The sequence below is a fragment of the Crinia signifera genome, unplaced genomic scaffold (genome assembly GCF_055691185.1).
Source record: "Crinia signifera unplaced genomic scaffold, ASM5569118v1 HAP2_SCAFFOLD_436, whole genome shotgun sequence".
NCBI classification, from domain to species: Eukaryota; Metazoa; Chordata; class Amphibia; order Anura; family Myobatrachidae; genus Crinia; species Crinia signifera.
Window position 1 is genome coordinate 32,397 of NW_028142329.1, and position 12,630 is coordinate 45,026.

Here is a 12,630-nt window from a genome sequence, read left to right on the forward strand (position 1 = left end):
ATGCTAATGAGTCCAAGACCTGGCAAAACCTTCCTGGGTGATGACTTCAAGGAAATTGTATTTTCTGTTCCCAAGTGCTTTTTCATATCTCACACTCTGGTAGCAAAAATTGTAAGGAATTTATCTCCAATTTGCATGACAATGCATTCAAAAATTCTGGAACATCTCCAGATAAACAGAGATAAAAACACTAATCTCTACATCAATCTTCAAAATCAGCAACTGGAAGACACAGATGTAATTGTGGTTTTTCATATACAGAAGATGCAAGAAAATAGACTAACTCCAACAAGTCTTATTAAAAACACTAATCTTTAAACCAATCTTCAAAATCAGCAACTGGAAGACACAGTCAATTGTGGTTTTTCACATACAGAAGATTTAAGAAAATAGACTAACTCCAACACATCTTTCCTTTACAAAATCTTATAGTCTCCTGGGAGACTAGCAAAAATTGCCAATGCTGACTATATTGCAAGTCATCATGGCAGGGTATTGGGTAAAGTTTTCAACTAGCAATAATCACGCCTCGGTTTGACCTCATAAGCTATGATAATGCCACTGCGCAAAGTTGATAGGTGCTTGGCTGGAGCAATCAGCATGTGCAACAGAGAACTCATTACAACCATGGCTAGACAAACAGTCTCTGGCTAGGAGCAGTGGATTATGGGAATGTATATGCTAATGAGTCCAAGACCTGGCAAAACCTTCCTGGGTGATGACTTCAAGGAAATTGTATTTTCTGTTCCCAAGCGCTTTTTCATATCTCACACTCTAGTAAGAAATATGTAAGGAATTTATCTCCAATTTGCATGACAATGCATTCAAAAATTCTGGAACATCTCCAGATAAACAGAGATAAAAACACTAATCTCTACATCAATCTTCAAAATCAGCAACTGGAAGACACGGATGTAATTGTGGTTTTTCATATACAGAAGATGCAAGAAAATAGACTAACTCCAACACGTCTTATTAAAAACACTAATCTCTAAACCAATCTTCAAAATCAGCAACTGGAAGACACAGTCAATTGTGGTTTTTCACATACAGAAGATTCAAGAAAATAGACTAACTCCAACACATCTTTCCTTTACAAAATCTTATAGTCTCCTGGGAGACTAGCAAAAATTGCCAATGCTGACTATATTGCAAGTCATCATGGCGGGGTATTGGGTAAAGTTTTCAACTAGCAATAATCACGCCTCGGTTTGACCTCATAAGCTATGATAATGCCACTGCGCAAAGTTGATAGGTGCTTGGCTGGAGCAATCAGCATGTGCAACAGAGAACTCATTACAACCATGGCTAGACAAACAGTCTCTGGCTAGGAGCAGTGGATTATGGGAATGTATATGCTAATGAGTCCAAGACCTGGCAAAACCTTCCTGGGTGATGACTTCAAGGAAATTGTATTTTCTGTTCCCAAGTGCTTTTTCATATCTCACACTATGGTAGCAAAAGTTGTAAGGAATTTATCTCCAATTTGCATGACAAGGCATTCAAAAATTCTGGAACATCTCCAGATAAACAGAGATAAAAACACTAATCTCTACATCAATCTTCAAAATCAGCAACTGGAAGACACGGATGTAATTGTGGTTTTTTATATACAGAAGATGCAAGAAAATAGACTAACTCCAACACGTCTTATTAAAAACACTAATCTCTAAACCAATCTTCAAAATCAGCAACTGGAAGACACAGTCAATTGTGGTTTTTCACATACAGAAGATTCAAGAAAATAGACTAACTCCAACACATCTTTCCTTTACAAAATCTTATAGTCTCCTGGGAGACTAGCAAAAATTGCCAATGCTGACTATATTGCAAGTCATCATGGCAGGGTATTGGGTAAAGTTTTCAACTAGCAATAATCACGCCTCGGTTTGACCTCATAAGCTATGATAATGCCACTGCGCAAAGTTGATAGGTGCTTGGCTGGAGCAATCAGCATGTGCAACAGAGAACTCATTACAACCATGGCTAGACAAACAGTCTCTGGCTAGGAGCAGTGGATTATGGGAATGTATATGCTAATGAGTCCAAGACCTGGCAAAACCTTCCTGGGTGATGACTTCAAGGAAATTGTATTTTCTGTTCCCAAGTGCTTTTTCATATCTCACACTATGGTAGCAAAAGTTGTAAGGAATTTATCTCCAATTTGCATGACAAGGCATTCAAAAATTCTGGAACATCTCCAGATAAACAGAGATAAAAACACTAATCTCTACATCAATCTTCAAAATCAGCAACTGGAAGACACGGATGTAATTGTGGTTTTTTATATACAGAAGATGCAAGAAAATAGACTAACTCCAACACGTCTTATTAAAAACACTAATCTCTAAACCAATCTTCAAAATCAGCAACTGGAAGACACAGCCAATTGTGGTTTTTCACATACAGAAAATTCAAGAAAATAGACTAAAGGCCCCCATACACTAGCCGATTTTGGTCAGATTTCAGCCAGATCAGTCGGATCTGGCCGAAATCGGACCAAAATCGGCTAGTTTTGATGTCCCCTCAGATCCGATGCGCGGTCCCGTGCGCATCGGATCTGCGTCGGGTGGTCGGACCTGCTGCACGTCCGACCACCCGACTTGGGACCTAGTGGGGCGGTGGAGGGAGCAGGGGGGGCTGGGGACGCTGCGGGGGACACGTCTGTGTCCCCCGCTGCTGGGGACAGCGTCTGTGCGGCGAGAAGGTAGAGGGAGCAGGGGGGGCTGGAGACGCTGCGGGGGACACAGGCGGCATAGAGCCGGGCAGGGGGAGCCGGCCGGGAGCTGTCAGTAATGAATAAAAAAAAAGCCCATACAATGAATGGGCGGCCTGTGATTGGCTGAGCGCTCTCTCAGCCAGTCAGCAATTGGCTGATAGAGCGCTCAGCAGCCAATCACAGGCTGCCCATTCATTGTATGGGCTTTTTTTTTTATTCATTACTGACAGCTCCCGGCCGGCTCCCCCTGCCCGGCTCTATGCAGCCTGTGTCCCCCGCAGCGTCTCCAGCCCCCCCTGCTCCCTCTACCTTCTCGCCGCACAGACGCTGTCCCCAGCAGCGGGGGACACAGACGTGTCCCCCGCAGCGTCTCCAGCCCCCCCTGCTCCCTCTACCTTCTCGCCGCACAGACGCTGTCCCCCGCAGCGTCCCCAGCTCCCACCAGCTCTCACCTCTTAGCCCCCCCCCCTGCTCCCCGGGTTTTTTACATGTGATAAATCGAGACGATTTATCACATGTAAAAAATGGCACATCAAGTGCCAATCTAATCAAGCTCCCCCGGGGAGCAGCCGGGGAAGCTCAGGGGGAAGTCGGGGGCAACTTGTCCTAAGGACAAGTCGCCCTAGTGTATGGGGGCCTTTACTCCAACACATCTTTCCTTTACAAAATCTTATAGTCTCCTGGGAGACTAGCAAAAATTGCCAATGCTGACTATATTCCAAGTCATCATGGCAGGGTATTGGGTAAAGTTTTCAACTAGCAATAATCACGCCTCGGTATGACCTCATAAGCTATGATAATGCCACTGCGCAAAGTTGATAGGTGCTTGGCTGGAGCAATCAGCATGTGCAACAGAGAACTCATTACAACCATGGCTAGACAAACAGTCTCTGGCTAGGAGCAGTGGATTATGGGAATGTATATGCTAATGAGTCCAAGACCTGGCAAAACCTTCCTGGGTGATGACTTCAAGGAAATTGTATTTTCTGTTCCCAAGTGCTTTTTCATATCTCACACTCTGGTAGCAAAAATTGTAAGGAATTTATCTCCAATTTGCATGACAATGCATTCAAAAATTCTGGAACATCTCCAGATAAACAGAGATAAAAACACTAATCTCTACATCAATCTTCAAAATCAGCAACTGGAAGACACGGATGTAATTGTGGTTTTTCATATACAGAAGATGCAAGAAAATAGACTAACTCCAACACGTCTTATTAAAAACACTAATCTCTAAACCAATCTTCAAAATCAGCAACTGGAAGACACAGTCAATTGTGGTTTTTCACATACAGAAGATTCAAGAAAATAGACTAACTCCAACACATCTTTCCTTTACAAAATCTTATAGTCTCCTGGGAGACTAGCAAAAATTGCCAATGCTGACTATATTGCAAGTCATCATGGCGGGGTATTGGGTAAAGTTTTCAACTAGCAATAATCACACCTCGGTTTGACCTCATAAGCTATGATAATGCCACTGCGCAAAGTTGATAGGTGCTTGGCTGGAGCAATCAGCATGTGCAACAGAGAACTCATTACAACCATGGCTAGACAAACAGTCTCTGGCTAGGAGCAGTGGATTATGGGAATGTATATGCTAATGAGTCCAAGACCTGGCAAAACCTTCCTGGGTGATGACTTCAAGGAAATTGTATTTTCTGTTCCCAAGTGCTTTTTCATATCTCACACTCTGGTAGCAAAAATTGTAAGGAATTTATCTCCAATTTGCATGACAATGCATTCAAAAATTCTGGAACATCTCCAGATAAACAGAGATAAAAACACTAATCTCTACATCAATCTTCAAAATCAGCAACTGGAAGACACGGATGTAATTGTGGTTTTTCATATACAGAAGATGCAAGAAAATAGACTAACTCCAACACGTCTTATTAAAAACACTAATCTCTAAACCAATCTTCAAAATCAGCAACTGAAAGACACAGTCAATTGTGGTTTTTCACATACAGAAGATTCAAGAAAATAGACTAACTCCAACACATCTTTCCTTTACAAAATCTTATAGTCTCCTGGGAGACTAGCAAAAATTGCCAATGCTGACTATATTGCAAGTCATCATGGCAGGGTATTGGGTAAAGTTTTCAACTAGCAATAATCACGCCTCGGTTTGACCTCATAAGCTATGATAATGCCACTGCGCAAAGTTGATAGGTGCTTGGCTGGAGCAATCAGCATGTGCAACAGAGAACTCATTACAACCATGGCTAGACAAACAGTCTCTGGCTAGGAGCAGTGGATTATGGGAATGTATATGCTAATGAGTCCAAGACCTGGCAAAACCTTCCTGGGTGATGACTTCAAGGAAATTGTATTTTCTGTTCCCAAGTGCTTTTTCATATCTCACACTCTGGTAGCAAAAATTGTAAGGAATTTATCTCCAATTTGCATGACAATGCATTCAAAAATTCTGGAACATCTCCAGATAAACAGAGATAAAAACACTAATCTCTACATCAATCTTCAAAATCAGCAACTGGAAGACACGGATGTAATTGTGGTTTTTCATATACAGAAGATGCAAGAAAATAGACTAACTCCAACACGTCTTATTAAAAACACTAATCTCTAAACCAATCTTCAAAATCAGCAACTGGAAGACACAGTCAATTGTGGTTTTTCACATACAGAAGATTCAAGAAAATAGACTAACTCCAAAACATCTTTCCTTTACAAAATCGTATAGTCTCCAGGGAGACTAGCAAAAATTGCCAATGCTGACTATATTGCAAGTCATCATGGCGGGGTATTGGGTAAAGTTTTCAACTAGCAATAATCACGCCTCGGTTTGACCTCATAAGCTATGATAATGCCACTGCACAAAGTTGATAGGTGCTTGGCTGGAGCAATCAGCATGTGCAACAGAGAACTCATTACAACCATGGCTAGACAAACAGTCTCTGGCTAGGAGCAGTGGATTATGGGAATGTATATGCTAATGAGTCCAAGACCTGGCAAAACCTTCCTGGGTGATGACTTCAAGGAAATTGTATTTTCTGTTCCCAAGTGCTTTTTCATATCTCACACTCTGGTAGCAAAAATTGTAAGGAATTTATCTCCAATTTGCATGACAATGCATTCAAAAATTCTGGAACATCTCCAGATAAACATAGATAAAAACACTAATCTCTACATCAATCTTCAAAATCAGCAACTGGAAGACACGGATGTAATTGTGGTTTTTCATATACAGAAGATGCAAGAAAATAGACTAACTCCAACACGTCTTATTAAAAACACTAATCTCTAAACCAATCTTCAAAATCAGCAACTGGAAGACACAGTCAATTGTGGTTTTTCACATACAGAAGATTCAAGAAAATAGACTAACTCCAACACATCTTTCCTTTACAAAATCTTATAGTCTCCTGGGAGACTAGCAAAAATTGCCAATGCTGACTATATTGCAAGTCATCATGGCAGGGTATTGGGTAAAGTTTTCAACTAGCAATAATCACGCCTCGGTTTGACCTCATAAGCTATGATAATGCCACTGCGCAAAGTTGATAGGTGCTTGGCTGGAGCAATCAGCATGTGCAACAGAGAACTCATTACAACCATGGCTAGACAAACAGTCTCTGGCTAGGAGCAGTGGATTATGGGAATGTATATGCTAATGAGTCCAAGACCTGGCAAAACCTTCCTGGGTGATGACTTCAAGGAAATTGTATTTTCTGTTCCCAAGTGCTTTTTCATATCTCACACTATGGTAGCAAAAGTTGTAAGGAATTTATCTCCAATTTGCATGACAAGGCATTCAAAAATTCTGGAACATCTCCAGATAAACAGAGATAAAAACACTAATCTCTACATCAATCTTCAAAATCAGCAACTGGAAGACACGGATGTAATTGTGGTTTTTTATATACAGAAGATGCAAGAAAATAGACTAACTCCAACACGTCTTATTAAAAACACTAATCTCTAAACCAATCTTCAAAATCAGCAACTGGAAGACACAGCCAATTGTGGTTTTTCACATACAGAAAATTCAAGAAAATAGACTAAAGGCCCCCATACACTAGCCGATTTTGGTCAGATTTCAGCCAGATCAGTCGGATCTGGCCGAAATCGGACCAAAATCGGCTAGTTTTGATGTCCCCTCAGATCCGATGCGCGGTCCCGTGCGCATCGGATCTGCGTCGGGTGGTCGGACCTGCTGCACGTCCGACCACCCGACTTGGGACCTAGTGGGGCGGTGGAGGGAGCAGGGGGGGCTGGGGACGCTGCGGGGGACACGTCTGTGTCCCCCGCTGCTGGGGACAGCGTCTGTGCGGCGAGAAGGTAGAGGGAGCAGGGGGGGCTGGAGACGCTGCGGGGGACACAGGCGGCATAGAGCCGGGCAGGGGAAGCCGGCCGGGAGCTGTCAGTAATGAATAAAAAAAAAAGCCCATACAATGAATGGGCGGCCTGTGATTGGCTGAGCGCTCTCTCAGCCAGTCAGCAATTGGCTGAGAGAGCGCTCAGCAGCCAATCACAGGCTGCCCATTCATTGTATGGGCTTTTTTTTTTATTCATTACTGACAGCTCCCGGCCGGCTCCCCCTGCCCGGCTCTATGCAGCCTGTGTCCCCCGCAGCGTCTCCAGCCCCCCCCTGCTCCCTCTACCTTCTCGCCGCACAGACGCTGTCCCCAGCAGCGGGGGACACAGACGTGTCCCCCGCAGCGTCTCCAGCCCCCCCTGCTCCCTCTACCTTCTCGCCGCACAGACGCTGTCCCCCGCAGCGTCCCCAGCCCCCCTGCTCCCACCAGCTCTCACCTCTTAGCCCCCCCCCTGCTCCCCGGGTTTTTTACATGTGATAAATCGAGACGATTTATCACATGTAAAAAATGGCACATCAAGTGCCAATCTAATCAAGCTCCCCCGGGGAGCAGCCGGGGAAGCTCAGGGGGAAGTCGGGGGCGACTTGTCCTAAGGACAAGTCGCCCTAGTGTATGGGGGCCTTTACTCCAACACATCTTTCCTTTACAAAATCTTATAGTCTCCTGGGAGACTAGCAAAAATTGCCAATGCTGACTATATTGCAAGTCATCATGGCGGGGTATTGGGTAAAGTTTTCAACTAGCAATAATCACGCCTCAGTTTGACCTCATAAGCTATGATAATTCCACTGCGCAAAGTTGATAGGTGCTTGGCTGGAGCAATCAGCATGTGCAACAGAGAACTCATTACAACCATGGCTAGACAAACAGTCTCTGGCTAGGAGCAGTGGATTATGGGAATGTATATGCTAATGAGTCCAAGACCTGGCAAAACCTTCCTGGGTGATGACTTCAAGGAAATTGTATTTTCTGTTCCCAAGTGCTTTTTCATATCTCACACTATAGTAAGAAATATGTAAGGAATTTATCTCCAATTTGCATGACAATGCATTCAAAAATTCTGGAACATCTCCAGATAAACAGAGATAAAAACACTAATCTCTACATCAATCTTCAAAATCAGCAACTGGAAGACACGGATGTAATTGTGGTTTTTCATATACAGAAGATGCAAGAATATAGACTAACTCCAACACGTCTTATTAAAAACACTAATCTCTAAACCAATCTTCAAAATCAGCAACTGGAAGACACAGTCAATTGTGGTTTTTAACATACAGAAGATTCAAGAAAATAGACTAACTCCAACACATCTTTCCTTTACAAAATCTTATAGTCTCCTGGGAGACTAGCAAAAATTGCCAATGCTGACTATATTGCAAGCTTTAGGAATGCGACCTTCCTTTCCAGAGCACGCAGATATCTCAGAGCCTTAGAAATGACTGCAGACGGTCTCTTTCAAACAGGTTTATTCACCGTACCGTTCCAAAGCTCGTTGGTCACATACTTATACCATGTAACACAAATAATTCCTCCCCCTTATGGGAGGGGATATTACCAAATACATACATGTTCACATGCTACACTCCCCTAGTGTGGTGTTACAAAGTCTATAACTGGTTTGACGTAACTTTACTATGCCATCTCCGATGACATGGAAGAGTGTATTTCCTAATATGGGTATCATTAGTAACTTTGACTTATTTACAGAACCTGAAACTCAGAAGGAATATATTTGAACCCATTCAGCTTCCTGTACACAAGATAATTATAATGCTAGTACATATGGGTCTTTATAATACTGACAAGAATTATGCTATGGTATAATAAGTAATATAATGTTGAGTAAGATAAACTCTATCATTTACTCCCTCCTTTTTATAATAATTAAACATTACAATTGAGATTACATTGTTTACATACAGTAGTAAACAAAGTCAAAAATACAAAAATTATTATAAATATAAGAAAACTCATAGTGGTCGGACATCTTACAATTCAAACTGCCTAACTATGCAAAGTATTAGTCACATCAGATGGTTCTAGTGGGTTATAGCCCTGAGAACAAGGTAGCTTCTCCCTGTCGTCAGAGAGCAATTGGCTGTTCGCTCACATCCATCGGAATAGACTGATTCTCTGCTTTCTGTGTCCTTCCAGATATGAGTTTTTTTGAACTTGGTTGTAGTTGCTGCGGACTGACACTGTTTTAGACAAATAGAGAAAACACACATCAATACCTTGAAAGCAATATAAGCAAGTATACATAGTCCTATAATTTTTAGATCTTCATGATTTATCACTTGTGCTGCAGGTACTATGCATCCTAGGGTGAAATTCCCATAGTCGCCATAAACAAACCACTTGTAGGCATATTTCCCACATAAATAATATAGATTCTTTTGGGGAGAATTGGAGGTATGTTGTCCCACATTCTCCTTAAGTTATCCAATCCTCTTTCTGTCGTTAGACTATCAATTACAAACTCGTTGGAATTGCTTCCTGTCTCATTCATCAAATATGATGGGGACGAATGTCCACTCTCCTCCCCCTCCTGAGGTAGGACCTTGAGAGCAGATCCAACAGTTTGTAGTGTTAAGGGCATTCCCTACCAAATTATGCAATTGCAACAACATGTTTTGGTTTTCTCCAGTAGGGGCCTTTCATCATTCTATGCATGTTTCCTCAGGTGGCTGTCCACAATACTCTCAAATACACCTTGAGATGAGTGATACATTCCTACATTCATGGTTAGGGCTTATTACTTCCCTTTTTTTCACATAATGTGGTTTGGGATAGACTATAGAGGTAACTTGTACTGTACTGTTGTTATTAACTTAATCTGGTGCCTCTAGTATTGTACATAACCATATTATTGCAACTATTGTGGTTGCCAAACACATAATACATCCCCATAGACTTTTATCGGGTTTGGGCCCCAATAACATTTCAGCAAACTGCATCTTCAAACTTAACTTTGTAATCGTTTACAATGGGAGGCATGAATCCATGTGTCCCTCCCCTGTAGCTTCACTGATGTTGGTGCAGTCAGTAGGACCTGAAATGGACCATCATATCTGGGCTCAAGCGATTTCCGAACATGTCTCTTAAGATACACCCAATCTCCTGGCTGGAGATGATGCGGATTGTTTTCTGCTGTAGAATCTGTAAAGTGTGTCCCCCATCTGACTCAATGACATCTGGGACACCATATCTACAGACAATTTCTGAGAGGATTTTCTTAGCTGTGTTCCTTGCTGTGGGCTTTGCTACAGCGAAAGCCTCCACCCATTTTGATAGAATGTCCACTATTACAAGTGCATCATACATTCCATACTTAGGCCTCTGAATGTAGTCAATCTGCAGTCTCTGAAAAGGAGCTGTTGTTTTTGGTATTGCCCTTTGTGGAGTTTTTACTCTTATCCCTGGATTGCTTGTTCCAGAGATCCAGCATGCTTGTGTATGAAGTGTTGCTGCTGATTGGAATCCCGGAGCAATCCATCTCTCTTTAGTAATGGCAGTCATTTGATCTTTCCCAAGGTGGGTCTGTCCATGAGTGACTTGGCACATGGCTGAGTATAGTACTCTGGGTAGACATAACAGTTCATCTTTTTTTCCAGAGCTCTGTTTCTTCATCTTTTGCCGCTCCTTTCCTTTGCCACTCTGCTTTTTCCACTGGACCTACTTGGTCTTGGAACTTCTTTTAATTGCTGCATATCTGCCATGTGTTGTGGTTCTTCCATTTCCGTCACAACCAAGTAGTGTCTTCCTTCTACTGGCTGGGCTTTTGCTGCTCTCTTAGCTTCTGCATCTGCAAGATTGTTTCCTCTTGTTTCTTTTGTTTGATTCTTTGTCTGTGCTTGAATCTTGATGATGGCAACTTTGTGTGGCTTCATTAATGCTTGAAAAAGTTTTTTAATGAGGTCAGCGTGCTGTATCTGTTTACCTGTATCTGTTTAAAAGTCTCTGCTTTTCCAGATCAAACCATAGTCCATTGTCACTCCCCAGCTGTATCTGGAACTGTATAAATGTTCGCTGTTGTATGCTCTGCGTGCTCCAATGCTTTAGTAAGGGCCACAAGTTCAGCTGCTTGTGCTGATAAGTGTGCTGGTAGGGCTCCAGAAGTTACTACTTCAGTATCGGTAGTGATGGCATATCCAGTGTAGGGCTTGCCATCTTCATAGTATCTGGACCCATCAACATATAGTTCGTAATGAGCATTGGGTATGGGCATATCTTGGACGTGTGGCATTGTCTGGGTTTCTTGTTCCATCAAAGCAAGACAGTCATGGGAAAAATTTTAAGTATTAGTATTTTCCTTTTTTGTCCTCACTTTCAGCTTCTGTATCGACTTCCATTCTCTGGGCTGTGTTAGATGATACTGTGCTGACAGAAGGCGCTTGTCCCCCTCATTCTCCCTCCTTTTGAACATTGATGTTCATACTCCTTTTGTTCCGGCAACAGAGCTGGTAAGAGTGTGGCAGGATTGAGGGTAGTGCACCTCTAGATTGTCACGTTGGTTGCACACAATAGGGACACTTCGTACTTGGTGAGTCTAGCCGCTGAAAGATGTTTGGTTCTTGCTTGTCGTAGGATTTCTGTAACAGCATGTGGTACTTGTATAGTTAGTTCATAATTACGAACAATGTCTATGCACTTGTACTTCAATACAGCAGCCGCTGCTACAGCTTTAATACATGTAGGTGATCCTTGGCTGATATTGTCAAGCCTGCTGGAATAGTAAGCAAGAGGTCTTTGTCTTGTTCCGTGGATCTGTGTTAACACTCCCAAAGCATGTCCTCTTTCCTCATGACAATATAAGGTGAAAAGTTTTAGAATAGTCTGGCAGGCCTAAGGCAGGTGAAGAAGCACTGGCCAATTTAGTTGCTGAATTGCTTGAGCCATGTCTTCATCTGTTGGATGTGGACCCTCTGTTTTGATGGCCTTGCATAATGTTTGCATGTAAACTGATGCAAGAGGTATCCAGTCTCTGAAATAGCCCACCAGGCCCAGGAATGACCTGACTTGTTTCACAGTCTTTGGTACTTTGGCTTGCAGTATTAGCTGCTTTCTGTCTTCTGTCAGGTGTTTGATGCCTTGAGAGATACAATGTCTAAGATAGATGACTTTTTGCTTACAGAGCTGTAGTTTTTCTTTTGAAGCTCTGCAGTCTTGTTCTTCCACGAACTTGAGTAGAGACACTGTTTCCTGTTGGCATTTGGCTTGAGTTGTAGTAGTTAACAAGAGGTCATCGACATACTGGATAAGCTGAGTTTCTTCTGAGAAAAAAAGGGTCTCCAAGCCTGGAGAACCAGTGACATGGCTTCAGAGTAGTCACTGGGACTATTAGCAGCCCCCTAGGGTAATTGTGTACAGCAATATTGTTTGCCATCATGTGTAAAAGATAACAGTTCTTGAGAGTCTTTAGTGATGGGCACATCATTTGCCAGATCGATCACCGTAAACCAGGCCCCTGATGGTGGGATCTGATTCAGCAAGGTGTGTGGATTAGGCACAATGGGACAATTAATTAACAGTCTCTTGTTGACCTCTCTAAGGTCATGAATC

The 12,630-nt window shown here is 42.5% G+C and overlaps 9 non-coding genes across 9 annotated transcripts; all 9 read right to left on the minus strand.

Annotated features, from left to right (window-relative positions):
- Window positions 1-432: 432 nt before the first annotated feature.
- LOC146055346 (U4 spliceosomal RNA) lies at window positions 433-573 on the minus strand. The gene has a single exon (XR_014468633.1). It is a non-coding gene; the product is annotated as a U4 spliceosomal RNA (small nuclear RNA).
- A 536-nt stretch (window positions 574-1,109) lies between these two features.
- Window positions 1,110-1,250, minus strand: LOC146055405 (U4 spliceosomal RNA). The gene has a single exon (XR_014468686.1). It is a non-coding gene; the product is annotated as a U4 spliceosomal RNA (small nuclear RNA).
- Window positions 1,251-1,787: 537 nt separating this feature from the next.
- On the minus strand, window positions 1,788-1,928 carry LOC146055347 (U4 spliceosomal RNA). Its single transcript, XR_014468634.1, has one exon. It is a non-coding gene; the product is annotated as a U4 spliceosomal RNA (small nuclear RNA).
- A 1,467-nt stretch (window positions 1,929-3,395) lies between these two features.
- Window positions 3,396-3,536, minus strand: LOC146055353 (U4 spliceosomal RNA). Its single transcript, XR_014468640.1, has one exon. It is a non-coding gene; the product is annotated as a U4 spliceosomal RNA (small nuclear RNA).
- A 537-nt stretch (window positions 3,537-4,073) lies between these two features.
- LOC146055338 (U4 spliceosomal RNA) lies at window positions 4,074-4,214 on the minus strand. The gene has a single exon (XR_014468626.1). It is a non-coding gene; the product is annotated as a U4 spliceosomal RNA (small nuclear RNA).
- Window positions 4,215-4,751: 537 nt separating this feature from the next.
- LOC146055348 (U4 spliceosomal RNA) lies at window positions 4,752-4,892 on the minus strand. The gene has a single exon (XR_014468635.1). It is a non-coding gene; the product is annotated as a U4 spliceosomal RNA (small nuclear RNA).
- A 537-nt stretch (window positions 4,893-5,429) lies between these two features.
- Window positions 5,430-5,570, minus strand: LOC146055437 (U4 spliceosomal RNA). Its single transcript, XR_014468715.1, has one exon. It is a non-coding gene; the product is annotated as a U4 spliceosomal RNA (small nuclear RNA).
- A 537-nt stretch (window positions 5,571-6,107) lies between these two features.
- Window positions 6,108-6,248, minus strand: LOC146055350 (U4 spliceosomal RNA). Its single transcript, XR_014468637.1, has one exon. It is a non-coding gene; the product is annotated as a U4 spliceosomal RNA (small nuclear RNA).
- A 1,476-nt stretch (window positions 6,249-7,724) lies between these two features.
- LOC146055368 (U4 spliceosomal RNA) lies at window positions 7,725-7,865 on the minus strand. The gene has a single exon (XR_014468653.1). It is a non-coding gene; the product is annotated as a U4 spliceosomal RNA (small nuclear RNA).
- Between the last annotated feature and the right edge of the window lie 4,765 nt (window positions 7,866-12,630).